Here is an 18,711-nt window from a genome sequence, read left to right on the forward strand (position 1 = left end):
TCTTGAGTTCCACATTATAAGTCTATGCAATTTAGAAATGCTTTGATGAGCATTGTTTAATTCTAGAGTTGCACAATAGAAGTATCCTTCGTAATTTAGCATAGTTTTGATGAGCATTGTTTAATTCTAGAGTTGCACAATAGAAGTAGCCTTTGTAATTTAGCATAGTTTTGATGAGCATTGTTATATTCTTGAGTTCCACAATAGAAGTCTATGCAATTTAAATAAGGCTTCGTAATTTACCATAGTTTTCATGAGCATTGTTTCATTCTTGAGTTCCACATTAGAAGTCTATGCAATTTAACAATGCTTTGATGACCATTGTTTAATTCTAGAGTTGCACAATAGAAGTAGCCTTCGTAATTTAGCATAGTTTTGATGAGCATTGTTTTGTTCTTGGGTTCCACAATAGAAGTCTATGCAATTTAAACAAGGCTTTGATGAGCATTGTTTCATTCTTGAGTTCCACAATAGAGTTCTATGCAATTTAAGCAAAGCTTTGATGAGCATTGTTTAATTCTTGAGTTCCACAATTGAATTCGATGCAATTTAAGCAAAACTTTGACGAGGATTGTTTAATTCATGAGTTCTATAATAGAAGTCTATGTAACTTGCAATGCTTTGATGCGCATTGCTTAATACTTGAGTTCCACAATAGAAGTGTATCCAATTTAGCAGAGCTGTAATGAGCATCGTTTAATTCTTGAGTTCCACATTAGAAGTCTACGCAATATAAGAAAAGCTTTGATGAGCATTGTTTGATTTATTAGTTCCACAAAGTCTATGCAATTTAGCAAAGCTTTGATGAGCATTATTTCATTCTTGAGTTCCACATTGGATGTCTATGCAATTTAGCATAGCATTGATGAGCATTGTTTAATGAATTCCACAATAGAAGTAATCGTTGCAACTTAGCAAAGATTTGATGAGCATTGTTTAATTCTTTAGTTCCACAATAGAAGTGTATGCACTTTAAGCAAAGCTTTGATGAGCGTTGTTTCATTCTTGCTACAATAGAAGTCTATGCAATTTAGCAAAGCTTTGATGAGTATTGTTTATCTCTTGAGTTCCACAATAGAAGTCTATGCAATTTAAGCAAAGCTTTTGTGTGCATTGTTTAATTTTCGAGTTCCACAATAGAAGTCTACGCAATTTAACAAAAGCTTTCATGAGCATTGTTTAGATCTTGTGTTCCACAATAGAATTCTATGCAATTTAAGCAAATCATTGATGAGGATTGTTTAAATCTTGAGTTCCACAATAGAAGTATATGTAACTTAGCAAAGCTTTGATGATCATTTTTTAATACTTGAGTTCCACAAGAGAAGTCTATGCAATTTACCAAAGCTTTGATAAGCATCGTTTAATTCTTGAGTTCCACAATAGAAGTCTATGCAATTTAAGCAAGTCTTTGATGAGCATTGTTTGATTCTTGAGTTCCACAATAGAAGTCTTTGCAATTTAGCAAAGCTTTGACGAGCATTGTTTCATTCTTGGGTTCCATATTAGAAGTCTATGCAATTTAACAAAGCACTGATGAGCATTGTTTAAAATTTGAGCTCAACAATAGAAATGTATACACTTTAAACAAAGCTTTGATGAGGATTGTTTCATTCTTGAGTTCCACATTATAAGTCTATGCAATTTAGCAAAGCTTTGATAAGCATAGTTTAATTCTTGGGTTCCACAATAGAAGTAGTCTTCGCAATTTAGCAAAGCTTTGACGACCGTTGTTTAATTCTTGTGTTCCACAATAAAAGTCTGTGCAATTTAAGCAAATCTTTGATGAGCATTGCTTCATTCTTGAGTTCCACATTAGAAGTCTATGCAATTTAAGAATGTTTTGATGAGCATTATTTAATTCTAGAGTTGCACAATAGAAGTAGCCTTTGTAATTTAGTATAAGTTTGATGAGCCTTGTTTACTTCTTGAGTTCCATAATAAAAGTCAGTGCAAATATATAGAAAATCTTTGATGAGCATTGTTTCATTCTTGAGTTCCACATTATAAGTCTATGCAATTTAGAAATGCTTTGATGAGCATTGTTTAATTCTAGAGTTGCACAATAGAAGTATCCTTCGTAATTTAGCATAGTTTTGATGAGCATTGTTTAATTCTAGAGTTGCACAATAGAAGTAGCCTTTGTAATTTAGCATAGTTTTGATGAGCATTGTTATATTCTTGAGTTCCACAATAGAAGTCTATGCAATTTAAATAAGGCTTCGTAATTTACCATAGTTTTGATGAGCATTGTTTCATTCTTGAGTTCCACATTAGAAGTCTATGCAATTTAACAATGCTTTGATGAGCATTGTTTAATTCTAGAGTTGCACAATAGAAGTAGCCTTCGTAATTTAGCATAGTTTTGATGAGCATTGTTTTGTTCTTGGGTTCCACAATAGAAGTCTATGCAATTTAAACAAGGCTTTGATGAGCATTGTTTCATTCTTGAGTTCCACAATAGAGTTCTATGCAATTTAAGCAAAGCTTTGATGAGCATTGTTTAATTCTTGAGTTCCACAATTGAATTCGATGCAATTTAAGCAAAACTTTGACGAGGATTGTTTAATTCATGAGTTCTATAATAGAAGTCTATGTAACTTGCAATGCTTTGATGCGCATTGCTTAATACTTGAGTTCCACAATAGAAGTGTATCCAATTTAGCAAAGCTGTAATGAGCATCGTTTAATTCTTGAGTTCCATATTAGAAGTCTACGCAATATAAGAAAAGCTTTGATGAGCATTGTTTGATTTATTAGTTCCACAAAGTCTATGCAATTTAGCAAAGCTTTGATGAGCATTATTTCATTCTTGAGTTCCACATTGGATGTCTATGCAATTTAGCATAGCATTGATGAGCATTGTTTAATGAATTCCACAATAGAAGTAATCGTTGCAACTTAGCAAAGATTTGATGAGCATTGTTTAATTCTTTAGTTCCACAATAGAAGTGTATGCACTTTAAGCAAAGCTTTGATGAGCGTTGTTTCATTCTTGCTACAATAGAAGTCTATGCAATTTAGCAAAGCTTTGATGAGTATTGTTTATCTCTTGAGTTCCACAATAGAAGTCTATGCAATTTAAGCAAAGCTTTTGTGTGCATTGTTTAATTTTCGAGTTCCACAATAGAAGTCTACGCAATTTAACAAAAGCTTTCATGAGCATTGTTTAGATCTTGTGTTCCACAATAGAATTCTATGCAATTTAAGCAAATCATTGATGAGGATTGTTTAAATCTTGAGTTCCACAATAGAAGTATATGTAACTTAGCAAAGCTTTGATGATCATTTTTTAATACTTGAGTTCCACAAGAGAAGTCTATGCAATTTACCAAAGCTTTGATAAGCATCGTTTAATTCTTGAGTTCCACAATAGAAGTCTATGCAATTTAAGCAAGTCTTTGATGAGCATTGTTTGATTCTTGAGTTCCACAATAGAAGTCTTTGCAATTTAGCAAAGCTTTGACGAGCATTGTTTCATTCTTGGGTTCCATATTAGAAGTCTATGCAATTTAACAAAGCACTGATGAGCATTGTTTAAAATTTGAGCTCAACAATAGAAATGTATACACTTTAAACAAAGCTTTGATGAGGATTGTTTCATTCTTGAGTTCCACATTATAAGTCTATGCAATTTAGCAAAGCTTTGATAAGCATAGTTTAATTCTTGGGTTCCACAATAGAAGTAGTCTTCGCAATTTAGCAAAGCTTTGACGACCGTTGTTTAATTCTTGTGTTCCACAATAAAAGTCTGTGCAATTTAAGCAAATCTTTGATGAGCATTGCTTCATTCTTGAGTTCCACATTAGAAGTCTATGCAATTTAAGAATGTTTTGATGAGCATTATTTAATTCTAGAGTTGCACAATAGAAGTAGCCTTTGTAATTTAGTATAAGTTTGATGAGCCTTGTTTACTTCTTGAGTTCCATAATAAAAGTCAGTGCAAATATATAAAAAATCTTTGATGAGCATTGTTTCATTCTTGAGTTCCACATTATAAGTCTATGCAATTTAGAAATGCTTTGATGAGCATTGTTTAATTCTAGAGTTGCACAATAGAAGTATCCTTCGTAATTTAGCATAGTTTTGATGAGCATTGTTTAATTCTAGAGTTGCATAATAGAAGTAGCCTTTGTAATTTAGCATAGTTTTGATGAGCATTGTTATATTCTTGAGTTCCACAATAGAAGTCTATGCAATTTAAATAAGGCTTCGTAATTTACCATAGTTTTCATGAGCATTGTTTCATTCTTGAGTTCCACATTAGAAGTCTATGCAATTTAACAATGCTTTGATGACCATTGTTTAATTCTAGAGTTGCACAATAGAAGTAGCCTTCGTAATTTAGCATAGTTTTGATGAGCATTGTTTTGTTCTTGGGTTCCACAATAGAAGTCTATGCAATTTAAACAAGGCTTTGATGAGCATTGTTTCATTCTTGAGTTCCACAATAGAGTTCTATGCAATTTAAGCAAAGCTTTGATGAGCATTGTTTAATTCTTGAGTTCCACAATTGAATTCGATGCAATTTAAGCAAAACTTTGACGAGGATTGTTTAATTCATGAGTTCTATAATAGAAGTCTATGTAACTTGCAATGCTTTGATGCGCATTGCTTAATACTTGAGTTCCACAATAGAAGTGTATCCAATTTAGCAGAGCTGTAATGAGCATCGTTTAATTCTTGAGTTCCACATTAGAAGTCTACGCAATATAAGAAAAGCTTTGATGAGCATTGTTTGATTTATTAGTTCCACAAAGTCTATGCAATTTAGCAAAGCTTTGATGAGCATTATTTCATTCTTGAGTTCCACATTGGATGTCTATGCAATTTAGCATAGCATTGATGAGCATTGTTTAATGAATTCCACAATAGAAGTAATCGTTGCAACTTAGCAAAGATTTGATGAGCATTGTTTAATTCTTTAGTTCCACAATAGAAGTGTATGCACTTTAAGCAAAGCTTTGATGAGCGTTGTTTCATTCTTGCTACAATAGAAGTCTATGCAATTTAGCAAAGCTTTGATGAGTATTGTTTATCTCTTGAGTTCCACAATAGAAGTCTATGCAATTTAAGCAAAGCTTTTGTGTGCATTGTTTAATTTTCGAGTTCCACAATAGAAGTCTACGCAATTTAACAAAAGCTTTCATGAGCATTGTTTAGATCTTGTGTTCCACAATAGAATTCTATGCAATTTAAGCAAATCATTGATGAGGATTGTTTAAATCTTGAGTTCCACAATAGAAGTATATGTAACTTAGCAAAGCTTTGATGATCATTTTTTAATACTTGAGTTCCACAAGAGAAGTCTATGCAATTTACCAAAGCTTTGATAAGCATCGTTTAATTCTTGAGTTCCACAATAGAAGTCTATGCAATTTAAGCAAGTCTTTGATGAGCATTGTTTGATTCTTGAGTTCCACAATAGAAGTTTTTGCAATTTAGCAAAGCTTTGACGAGCATTGTTTCATTCTTGGGTTCCATATTAGAAGTCTATGCAATTTAACAAAGCACTGATGAGCATTGTTTAAAATTTGAGCTCAACAATAGAAATGTATACACTTTAAACAAAGCTTTGATGAGGATTGTTTCATTCTTGAGTTCCACATTATAAGTCTATGCAATTTAGCAAAGCTTTGATAAGCATAGTTTAATTCTTGGGTTCCACAATAGAAGTAGTCTTCGCAATTTAGCAAAGCTTTGACGACCGTTGTTTAATTCTTGTGTTCCACAATAAAAGTCTGTGCAATTTAAGCAAATCTTTGATGAGCATTGCTTCATTCTTGAGTTCCACATTAGAAGTCTATGCAATTTAAGAATGTTTTGATGAGCATTATTTAATTCTAGAGTTGCACAATAGAAGTAGCCTTTGTAATTTAGTATAAGTTTGATGAGCCTTGTTTACTTCTTGAGTTCCATAATAAAAGTCAGTGCAAATATATAGAAAATCTTTGATGAGCATTGTTTCATTCTTGAGTTCCACATTATAAGTCTATGCAATTTAGAAATGCTTTGATGAGCATTGTTTAATTCTAGAGTTGCACAATAGAAGTATCCTTCGTAATTTAGCATAGTTTTGATGAGCATTGTTTAATTCTAGAGTTGCATAATAGAAGTAGCCTTTGTAATTTAGCATAGTTTTGATGAGCATTGTTATATTCTTGAGTTCCACAATAGAAGTCTATGCAATTTAAATAAGGCTTCGTAATTTACCATAGTTTTCATGAGCATTGTTTCATTCTTGAGTTCCACATTAGAAGTCTATGCAATTTAACAATGCTTTGATGAGCATTGTTTAATTCTAGAGTTGCACAATAGAAGTAGCCTTCGTAATTTAGCATAGTTTTGATGAGCATTGTTTTGTTCTTGGGTTCCACAATAGAAGTCTATGCAATTTAAACAAGGCTTTGATGAGCATTGTTTCATTCTTGAGTTCCACAATAGAGTTCTATGCAATTTAAGCAAAGCTTTGATGAGCATTGTTTAATTCTTGAGTTCCACAATTGAATTCGATGCAATTTAAGCAAAACTTTGACGAGGATTGTTTAATTCATGAGTTCTATAATAGAAGTCTATGTAACTTGCAATGCTTTGATGCGCATTGCTTAATACTTGAGTTCCACAATAGAAGTGTATCCAATTTAGCAGAGCTGTAATGAGCATCGTTTAATTCTTGAGTTCCACATTAGAAGTCTACGCAATATAAGAAAAGCTTTGATGAGCATTGTTTGATTTATTAGTTCCACGAAGTCTATGCAATTTAGCAAAGCTTTGATGAGCATTATTTCATTCTTGAGTTCAACATTGGAAGTCTATGCAATTTAGCATAGCATTGATGAGCATTGTTTAATGAATTCCACAATAGAAGTAATCTTTGCAACTTAGCAAAGATTTGATGAGCATTGTTTAATTCTTTAGTTCCACAATAGAAGTTTATGCACTTTAAGCAAAGCTTTGATGAGCATTGTTTCATTCTTGCTACAATAGAAGTCTATGCAATTTAGCAAAGCTTTGATGAGTATTGTTTATCTCTTGAGTTCCACAATAGAAGTCTATGCAATTTAAGCAAAGCTTTTGTGTGCATTGTTTAATTTTCGAGTTCCACAATAGAAGTCTACGCAATTTAGCAAAGCTTTGATGAGCATTGTTTAGATCTTGTGTTCCACAATAGAATTCTATGCAATTTAAGCAAATCATTGATGAGGATTGTTTAAATCTTGAGTTCCACAATAGAAGTATATGTAACTTAGCAAAGCTTTGATGATCATTGTTTAATACTTGAGTTCCACAAGAGAAGTCTATGCAATTTACCAAAGCTTTGATAAGCATCGTTTAATTCTTGAGTTCCACAATAGAAGTCTATGCAATTTAAGCAAGTCTTTGATCAGCATTGTTTGATTCTTGAGTTCCACAATAGAAGTCTTTGCAATTTAGCAAAGCTTTGACGAGCATTGTTTCATTCTTGGGTTCCATATTAGAAGTCTATGCAATTTAACAAAGCACTGATGAGCATTGTTTAAAATTTGAGCTCAACAATAGAAATGTATACACTTTAAACAAAGCTTTGATGAGGATTGTTTCATTCTTGAGTTCCACATTATAAGTCTATGCAATTTAGCAAATCTTTGATGAGCATAGTTTAATTCTTGGGTTCCACAATAGAAGTAGTCTTCGCAATTTAGCAAAGCTTTGACGACCGTTGTTTAATTCTTGTGTTCCACAATAAAAGTCTGTGCAATTTAAGCAAATCTTTGATGAGCATTGCTTCATTCTTGAGTTCCACATTAGAAGTCTATGCAATTTAAGAATGTTTTGATGAGCATTGTTTAATTCTAGAGTTGCACAATAGAAGTAGCCTTTGTAATTTAGTATAAGTTTGATGAGCCTTGTTTAATTCTTGAGTTCCATAATAAAAGTCAGTGCAAATATATAGAAAATCTTTGATGAGCATTGTTTCATTCTTGAGTTCCACATTATAAGTCTATGCAATTTAGAAATGCTTTGATGAGCATTGTTTAATTCTAGAGTTGCACAATAGAAGTATCCTTCGTAATTTAGCATAGTTTTGATGAGCATTGTTTAATTCTAGAGTTGCACAATAGAAGTAGCCTTTGTAATTTAGCATAGTTTTGATGAGCATTGTTATATTCTTGAGTTCCACAATAGAAGTCTATGCAATTTAAATAAGGCTTCGTAATTTACCATAGTTTTGATGAGCATTGTTTCATTCTTGAGTTCCACATTAGAAGTCTATGCAATTTAACAATGCTTTGATGAGCATTGTTTAATTCTAGAGTTGCACAATAGAAGTAGCCTTCGTAATTTAGCATAGTTTTGATGAGCATTGTTTTGTTCTTGGGTTCCACAATAGAAGTCTATGCAATTTAAACAAGGCTTTGATGAGCATTGTTTCATTCTTGAGTTCCACAATAGAGTTCTATGCAATTTAAGCAAAGCTTTGATGAGCATTATTTAATTCTTGAGTTCCACAATTGAATTCGATGCAATTTAAGCAAAACTTTGACGAGGATTGTTTAATTCATGAGTTCTATAATAGAAGTCTATGTAACTTGCAATGCTTTGATGCGCATTGCTTAATACTTGAGTTCCACAATAGAAGTGTATCCAATTTAGCAAAGCTGTAATGAGCATCGTTTAATTCTTGAGTTCCACATTAGAAGTCTACGCAATATAAGAAAAGCTTTGATGAGCATTGTTTGATTTATTAGTTCCACAAAGTCTATGCAATTTAGCAAAGCTTTGATGAGCATTATTTCATTCTTGAGTTCCACATTGGATGTCTATGCAATTTAGCATAGCATTGATGAGCATTGTTTAATGAATTCCACAATAGAAGTAATCTTTGCAACTTAGCAAAGATTTGATGAGCATTGTTTAATTCTTTAGTTCCACAATAGAAGTGTATGCACTTTAAGCAAAGCTTTGATGAGCGTTGTTTCATTCTTGCTACAATAGAAGTCTATGCAATTTAGCAAAGCTTTGATGAGTATTGTTTATCTCTTGAGTTCCACAATAGAAGTCTATGCAATTTAAGCAAAGCTTTTGTGTGCATTGTTTAATTTTCGAGTTCCACAATAGAAGTCTACGCAATTTAGCAAAGCTTTGATGAGCATTGTTTAGATCTTGTGTTCCACAATAGAATTCTATGCAATTTAAGCAAATCATTGATGAGGATTGTTTAAATCTTGAGTTCCACAATAGAAGTATATGTAACTTACTAAAGCTTTGATGATCATTGTTTAATACTTGAGTTCCACAAGAGAAGTCTATGCAATTTACCAAAGCTTTGATAAGCATTGTTTAATTCTTGAGTTCCACAATAGAAGTCTATGCAATTTAAGCAAGTCTTTGATGAGCATTGTTTGATTCTTGAGTTCCACAATAGAAGTCTTTGCAATTTAGCAAAGCTTTGACGAGCATTGTTTCATTCTTGGGTTCCATATTAGAAGTCTATGCAATTTAACAAAGCACTGATGAGCATTGTTTAAAATTTGAGCTCAACAATAGAAATGTATACACTTTAAACAAAGCTTTGATGAGGATTGTTTCATTCTTGAGTTCCACATTATAAGTCTATGCAATTTAGCAAAGCTTTGATGAGCATAGTTTCATTCTTGGGTTCCACAATAGAAGTAGTCTTCGCAATTTAGCAAAGCTTTGACGACCGTTGTTTAATTCTTGTGTTCCACAATAAAAGTCTGTGCAATTTAAGCAAATCTTTGATGAGCATTGCTTCATTCTTGAGTTCCACATTAGAAGTCTATGCAATTTAAGAATGTTTTGATGAGCATTGTTTAATTCTAGAGTTGCACAATAGAAGTAGCCTTTGTAATTTAGTATAAGTTTGATGATCCTTGTTTAATTCTTGAGTTCCATAATAAAAGTCAGTGCAAATATATAGAAAATCTTTGATGAGCATTGTTTCATTCTTGAGTTCCACATTATAAGTCTATGCAATTTAGAAATGCTTTGATGAGCATTGTTTAATTCTAGAGTTGCACAATAGAAGTATCCTTCATAATTTAGCATAGTTTTGATGAGCATTGTTTAATTCTAGAGTTGCACAATAGAAGTAGCCTTTGTAATTTAGCATAGTTTTGATGAGCATTGTTATATTCTTGAGTTCCACAATAGAAGTCTATGCAATTTAAATAAGGCTTCGTAATTTACCATAGTTTTGATGAGCATTGTTTCATTCTTGAGTTCCACATTAGAAGTCTATGCAATTTAACAATGCTTTGATGAGCATTGTTTAATTCTAGAGTTGCACAATAGAAGTAGCCTTCGTAATTTAGCATAGTCTTGATGAGCATTGTTTTGTTCTTGGGTTCCACAATAGAAGTCTATGCAATTTAAACAAGGCTTTGATGAGCATTGTTTCATTCTTGAGTTCCACAATAGAGTTCTATGCAATTTAAGCAAAGCTTTGATGAGCATTGTTTAATTCTTGAGTTCCACAATTGAATTCGATGCAATTTAAGCAAAACTTTGACGAGGATTGTTTAATTCATGAGTTCTATAATAGAAGTCTATGTAACTTGCAATGCTTTGATGCGCATTGCTTAATACTTGAGTTCCACAATAGAAGTGTATCCAATTTAGCAGAGCTGTAATGAGCATCGTTTAATTCTTGAGTTCCACATTAGAAGTCTACGCAATATAAGAAAAGCTTTGATGAGCATTGTTTGATTTATTAGTTCCACGAAGTCTATGCAATTTAGCAAAGCTTTGATGAGCATTATTTCATTCTTGAGTTCAACATTGGAAGTCTATGCAATTTAGCATAGCATTGATGAGCATTGTTTAATGAATTCCACAATAGAAGTAATCTTTGCAACTTAGCAAAGATTTGATGAGCATTGTTTAATTCTTTAGTTCCACAATAGAAGTTTATGCACTTTAAGCAAAGCTTTGATGAGCGTTGTTTCATTCTTGCTACAATAGAAGTCTATGCAATTTAGCAAAGCTTTGATGAGTATTGTTTATCTCTTGAGTTCCACAATAGAAGTCTATGCAATTTAAGCAAAGCTTTTGTGTGCATTGTTTAATTTTCGAGTTCCACAATAGAAGTCTACGCAATTTAGCAAAGCTTTGATGAGCATTGTTTAGATCTTGTGTTCCACAATAGAATTCTATGCAATTTAAGCAAATCATTGATGAGGATTGTTTAAATCTTGAGTTCCACAATAGAAGTATATGTAACTTACTAAAGCTTTGATGATCATTGTTTAATACTTGAGTTCCACAAGAGAAGTCTATGCAATTTACCAAAGATTTGATAAGCATTGTTTAATTCTTGAGTTCCTCAATAGAAGTCTATGCAATTTAAGCCAGTCTTTGATGAGCATTGTTTGATTCTTGAGTTCCACAATAGAAGTCTTTGTAATTTAGCAAAGCTTTGACGAGCATTGTTTCATTCTTGGGTTCCATATTAGAAGTCTATGCAATTTAACAAAGCACTGATGAGCATTGTTTAAAATTTGAGCTCAACAATAGAAATGTATACACTTTAAACAAAGCTTTGATGAGGATTGTTTCATTCTTGAGTTCCACATTATAAGTCTATGCAATTTAGCAAAGCTTTGATGAGCATAGTTTAATTCTTAGGTTCCACAATAGAAGTAGTCTTCACAATTTAGCAAAGCTTTGACGACCGTTGTTTAATTCTTGTGTTCCACAATAAAAGTCTGTGCAATTTAAGCAAATCTTTGAAGAGCATTGCTTCATTCTTGAGTTCCACATTAGAAGTCTATGCAATTTAAGAATGTTTTGATGAGCATTGTTTAATTCTAGAGTTGCACAATAGAAGTAGCCTTTGTAATTTAGTATAAGTTTGATGAGCCTTGTTTAATTCTTGAGTTCCATAATAAAAGTCAGTGCAAATATATAGAAAATCTTTGATGAGCATTGTTTCATTCTTGAGTTCCACATTATAAGTCTATGCAATTTAGAAATGCTTTGATGAGCATTGTTTAATTCTAGAGTTGCACAATAGAAGTATCCTTCATAATTTAGCATAGTTTTGATGAGCATTGTTTAATTCTAGAGTTGCACAATAGAAGTAGCCTTTGTAATTTAGCATAGTTTTGATGAGCATTGTTATATTCTTGAGTTCCACAATAGAAGTCTATGCAATTTAAATAAGGCTTCGTAATTTACCATAGTTTTCATGAGCATTGTTTCATTCTTGAGTTCCACATTAGAAGTCTATGCAATTTAACAATGCTTTGATGAGCATTGTTTAATTCTAGAGTTGCACAATAGAAGTAGCCTTCGTAATTTAGCATAGTCTTGATGAGCATTGTTTTGTTCTTGGGTTCCACAATAGAAGTCTATGCAATTTAAACAAGGCTTTGATGAGCATTGTTTCATTCTTGAGTTCCACAATAGAGTTCTATGCAATTTAAGCAAAGCTTTGATGAGCATTGTTTAATTCTTGAGTTCCACAATTGAATTCGATGCAATTTAAGCAAAACTTTGACGAGGATTGTTTAATTCATGAGTTCTATAATAGAAGTCTATGTAACTTGCAATGCTTTGATGCGCATTGCTTAATACTTGAGTTCCACAATAGAAGTGTATCCAATTTAGCAGAGCTGTAATGAGCATCGTTTAATTCTTGAGTTCCACATTAGAAGTCTACGCAATATAAGAAAAGCTTTGATGAGCATTGTTTGATTTATTAGTTCCACGAAGTCTATGCAATTTAGCAAAGCTTTGATGAGCATTATTTCATTCTTGAGTTCAACATTGGAAGTCTATGCAATTTAGCATAGCATTGATGAGCATTGTTTAATGAATTCCACAATAGAAGTAATCTTTGCAACTTAGCAAAGATTTGATGAGCATTGTTTAATTCTTTAGTTCCACAATAGAAGTTTATGCACTTTAAGCAAAGCTTTGATGAGCGTTGTTTCATTCTTGCTACAATAGAAGTCTATGCAATTTAGCAAAGCTTTGATGAGTATTGTTTATCTCTTGAGTTCCACAATAGAAGTCTATGCAATTTAAGCAAAGCTTTTGTGTGCATTGTTTAATTTTCGAGTTCCACAATAGAAGTCTACGCAATTTAGCAAAGCTTTGATGAGCATTGTTTAGATCTTGTGTTCCACAATAGAATTCTATGCAATTTAAGCAAATCATTGATGAGGATTGTTTAAATCTTGAGTTCCACAATAGAAGTATATGTAACTTAGCAAAGCTTTGATGATCATTGTTTATTACTTGAGTTCCACAAGAGAAGTCTATGCAATTTACCAAAGCTTTGATAAGCATCGTTTAATTCTTGAGTTCCACAATAGAAGTCTATGCAATTTAAGCAAGTCTTTGATGAGCATTGTTTGATTCTTGAGTTCCACAATAGAAGTCTTTGCAATTTAGCAAAGCTTTGACGAGCATTGTTTCATTCTTGGGTTCCATATTAGAAGTCTATGCAATTTAACAAAGCACTGATGAGCATTGTTTAAAATTTGAGCTCAACAATAGAAATGTATACACTTTAAACAAAGCTTTGATGAGGATTGTTTCATTCTTGAGTTCCACATTATAAGTCTATGCAATTTAGCAAAGCTTTGATGAGCATAGTTTAATTCTTGGGTTCCACAATAGAAGTAGTCTTCGCAATTTAGCAAAGCTTTGACGACCGTTGTTTAATTCTTTTGTTCCACAATAAAAGTCTGTGCAATTTAAGCAAATCTTTGATGAGCATTGCTTCATTCTTGAGTTCCACATTAGAAGTCTATGCAATTTAAGAATGTTTTGATGAGCATTGTTTAATTCTAGAGTTGCACAATAGAAGTAGCCTTTGTAATTTAGTATAAGTTTGATGAGCCTTGTTTAATTCTTGAGTTCCATAATAAAAGTCAGTGCAAATATATAGAAAATCTTTGATGAGCATTGTTTCATTCTTGAGTTCCACATTATAAGTCTATGCAATTTAGAAATGCTTTGATGAGCATTGTTTAATTCTAGAGTTGCACAATAGAAGTATCCTTCGTAATTTAGCATAGTTTTGATGAGCATTGTTTAATTCTAGAGTTGCATAGTAGAAGAAGCCTTTGTAATTTAGCATAGTTTTGATGAGCATTGTTATATTCTTGAGTTCCACAATAGAAGTCTATGCAATTTAAATAAGGCTTCGTAATTTACCATAGTTTTGATGAGCATTGTTTCATTCTTGAGTTCCACATTAGAAGTCTATGCAATTTAACAATGCTTTGATGAGCATTGTTTAATTCTAGAGTTGCACAATAGAAGTAGCCTTCGTAATTTAGCATAGTTTTGATGAGCATAGTTTTGTTCTTGGGTTCCACAATAGAAGTCTGTGCAATTTAAACAAGGCTTTGATGAGCATTGTTTCATTCTTGAGTTCCACAATAGAGTTCTATGCAATTTAAGCAAAGCTTTGATGAGCATTATTTAATTCTTGAGTTCCACAATTGAATTCGATGCAATTTAAGCAAAACTTTGACGAGGATTGTTTCATTCATGAGTTCTATAATAGAAGTCTATGTAACTTGCAATGCTTTGATGCGCATTGCTTAATACTTGAGTTCCACAATAGAAGTGTATCCAATTTAGCAAAGCTGTAATGAGCATCGTTTAATTCTTGAGTTCCACATTAGAAGTCTACGCAATATAAGAAAAGCTTTGATGAGCATTGTTTGATTTATTAGTTCCACAAAGTCTATGCAATTTAGCAAAGCTTTGATGAGCATTATTTCATTCTTGAGTTCCACATTGGATGTCTATGCAATTTAGCATAGCATTGATGAGCATTGTTTAATGAATTCCACAATAGAAGTAATCTTTGCAACTTAGCAAAGATTTGATGAGCATTGTTTAATTCTTTAGTTCCACAATAGAAGTGTATGCACTTTAAGCAAAGCTTTGATGAGCGTTGTTTCATTCTTGCTACAATAGAAGTCTATGCAATTTAGCAAAGCTTTGATGAGTATTGTTTATCTCTTGAGTTCCACAATAGAAGTCTATGCAATTTAAGCAAAGCTTTTGTGTGCATTGTTTAATTTTCGAGTTCCACAATAGAAGTCTACGCAATTTAGCAAAGCTTTGATGAGCATTGTTTAGATCTTTTGTTCCACAATAGAATTCTATGCAATTTAAGCAAATCATTGATGAGGATTGTTTAAATCTTGAGTTCCACAATAGAAGTATATGTAACTTAGCAAAGCTTTGATGATCATTGTTTAATACTTGAGTTCCACAAGAGAAGTCTATGCAATTTACCAAAGCTTTGATAAGCATCGTTTAATTCTTGAGTTCCACAATAGAAGTCTATGCAATTTAAGCAAGTCTTTGATGAGCATTGTTTGATTCTTGAGTTCCACAATAGAAGTCTTTGCAATTTAGCAAAGCTTTGACGAGCATTGTTTCATTCTTGGGTTCCATATTAGAAGTCTACGCAATTTAACAAAGCACTGATGAGCATTGTTTAAAATTTGAGCTCAACAATAGAAATGTATACACTTTAAACAAAGCTTTGATGAGGATTGTTTCATTCTTGAGTTCCACATTATAAGTCTATGCAATTTAGCAAAGCTTTGATGAGCATAGTTTAATTCTTGGGTTCCACAATAGAAGTAGTCTTCGCAATTTAGCAAAGCTTTGACGACCGTTGTTTAATTCTTGTGTTCCACAATAAAAGTCTGTGCAATTTAAGCAAATCTTTGATGAGCATTGCTTCATTCTTGAGTTCCACATTAGAAGTCTATGCAATTTAAGAATGTTTTGATGAGCATTGTTTAATTCTAGAGTTGCACAATAGAAGTAGCCTTTGTAATTTAGTATAAGTTTGATGAGCCTTGTTTAATTCTTGAGTTCCATAATAAAAGTCAGTGCAAATATATAGAAAATCTTTGATGAGCATTGTTTCATTCTTGAGTTCCACATTATAAGTCTATGCAATTTAGAAATGCTTTGATGAGCATTGTTTAATTCTAGAGTTGCACAATAGAAGTATCCTTCGTAATTTAGCATAGTTTTGATGAGCATTGTTTAATTCTAGAGTTGCACAATAGAAGTAGCCTTTGTAATTTAGCATAGTTTTGATGAGCATTGTTATATTCTTGAGTTCCACAATAGAAGTCTATGCAATTTAAATATGGCTTCGTAATTTACCATAGTTTTGATGAGCATTGTTTCATTCTTGAGTTCCACATTAGAAGTCTATGCAATTTAACAATGCTTTGATGAGCATTGTTTAATTCTAGAGTTGCACAATAGAAGTAGCCTTCGTAATTTAGCATAGTTTTGATGAGCATTGTTTTGTTCTTGGGTTCCACAATAGAAGTCTATGCAATTTAAACAAGGCTTTGATGAGCATTGTTTCATTCTTGAGTTCCACAATAGAGTTCTATGCAATTTAAGCAAAGCTTTGATGAGCATTGTTTAATTCTTGAGTTCCACAATTGAATTCGATGCAATTTAAGCAAAACTTTGACGAGGATTGTTTAATTCATGAGTTCTATAATAGAAGTCTATGTAACTTGCAATGCTTTGATGCGCATTGCTTAATACTTGAGTTCCACAATAGAAGTGTATCCAATTTAGCAAAGCTGTAATGAGCATCGTTTAATTCTTGAGTTCCACATTAGAAGTCTACGCAATATAAGAAAAGCTTTGATGAGCATTGTTTGATTTATTAGTTCCACGAAGTCTATGCAATTTAGCAAAGCTTTGATGAGCATTATTTCATTCTTGAGTTCCACATTGGATGTCTATGCAATTTAGCATAGCATTGATGAGCATTGTTTAATGAATTCCACAATAGAAGTAATCTTTGCAACTTAGCAAAGATTTGATGAGCATTGTTTAATTCTTTAGTTCCACAATAGAAGTGTATGCACTTTAAGCAAAGCTTTGATGAGCGTTGTTTCATTCTTGCTACAATAGAAGTCTATGCAATTTAGCAAAGCTTTGATGAGTATTGTTTATCTCTTGAGTTCCACAATAGAAGTCTATGCAATTTAAGCAAAGCTTTTGTGTGCATTGTTTAATTTTCGAGTTCCACAATAGAAGTCTACGCAATTTAGCAAAGCTTTGATGAGCATTGTTTAGATCTTGTGTTCCAAAATAGAATTCTATGCAATTTAAGCAAATCATTGATGAGGATTGTTTAAATCTTGAGTTCCACAATAGAAGTATATGTAACTTTGCAAAGCTTTGATGATCATTGTTTAATACTTGAGTTCCACAAGAGAAGTCTATGCAATTTACCAAAGCTTTGATAAGCATCGTTTAATTCTTGAGTTCCACAATAGAAGTCTATGCAATTTAAGCAAGTCTTTGATGAGCATTGTTTGATTCTTGAGTTCCACAATAGAAGTCTTTGCAATTTAGCAAAGCTTTGACGAGCATTGTTTCATTCTTGGGTTCCATATTAGAAGTCTATTCAATTTAACAAAGCACTGATGAGCATTGTTTAAAATTTGAGCTCAACAATAGAAATGTATACACTTTAAACAAAGCTTTGATGAGGATTGTTTCATTCTTGAGTTCCACATTATAAGTCTATGCAATTTAGCAAAGCTTTGATGAGCATAGTTTAATTCTTGGGTTCCACAATAGAAGTAGTCTTCGCAATTTAGCAAAGCTTTGACGACCGTTGTTTAATTCTTGTGTTCCACAATAAAAGTCTGTGCAATTTAAGAAAATCTTTGATGAGCATTGCTTCATTCTTGAGTTCCACATTAGAAGTCTATGCAATTTAAGAATGTTTTGATGAGCATTGTTTAATTCTAGAGTTGCACAATAGAAGTAGCCTTTGTAATTTAGTATAAGTTTGATGAGCCTTGTTTAACTCTTTAGTTCCATAATAAAAGTCAGTGCAAGTATATAGAAAATCTTTGATGAGCATTGTTTCATTCTTGAGTTCCACATTATAAGTCTATGCAATTTAGAAATGCTTTGATGAGCATTGTTTAATTCTAGAGTTGCACAATAGAAGTATCCTTCGTAATTTAGCATAGTTTTGATGAGCATTGTTTAATTCTAGAGTTGCACAATAGAAGTAGCCTTTGTAATTTAGCATAGTTTTGATGAGCATTGTTATATTCTTGAGTTCCACAATAGAAGTCTATGCAATTTAAATAAGGCTTCGTAATTTACCATAGTTTTGATGAGCATTGTTTCATTCTTGAGTTCCACATTAAAAGTCTATGCAATTTAACAATGCTTTGATGAGCATTGTTTAATTCTAGAGTTGCACAATAGAAGTAGCCTTCGTAATTTAGCATAGTTTTGATGAGCATTGTTTTGTTCTTGGGTTCCACAATAGAAGTCTATGCAATTTAAACAAGGCTTTGATGAGCATTGTTTCATTCTTGAGTTCCACAATAGAGTTCTATGCAATTTAAGCAAAGCTTTGATGAGCATTGTTTAATTCTTGAGTTCCACAATTGAATTCGATGCAATTTAAGCAAAACTTTGACGAGGATTGTTTAATTCATGAGTTCTATAATAGAAGTCTATGTAACTTGCAATGCTTTGATGCGCATTGCTTAATACTTGAGTTCCACAATAGAAGTGTATCCAATTTAGCAAAGCTGTAATGAGCATCGTTTAATTCTTGAGTTCCACATTAGAAGTCTACGCAATATAAGAAAAGCTTTGATGAGCATTGTTTGATTTATTAGTTCCACGAAGTCTATGCAATTTAGCAAAGCATTGATG

This window comes from Lactuca sativa, chromosome 1 (genome assembly GCF_002870075.4).
Source record: "Lactuca sativa cultivar Salinas chromosome 1, Lsat_Salinas_v11, whole genome shotgun sequence".
Taxonomy (NCBI): Eukaryota; Viridiplantae; Streptophyta; class Magnoliopsida; order Asterales; family Asteraceae; genus Lactuca; species Lactuca sativa.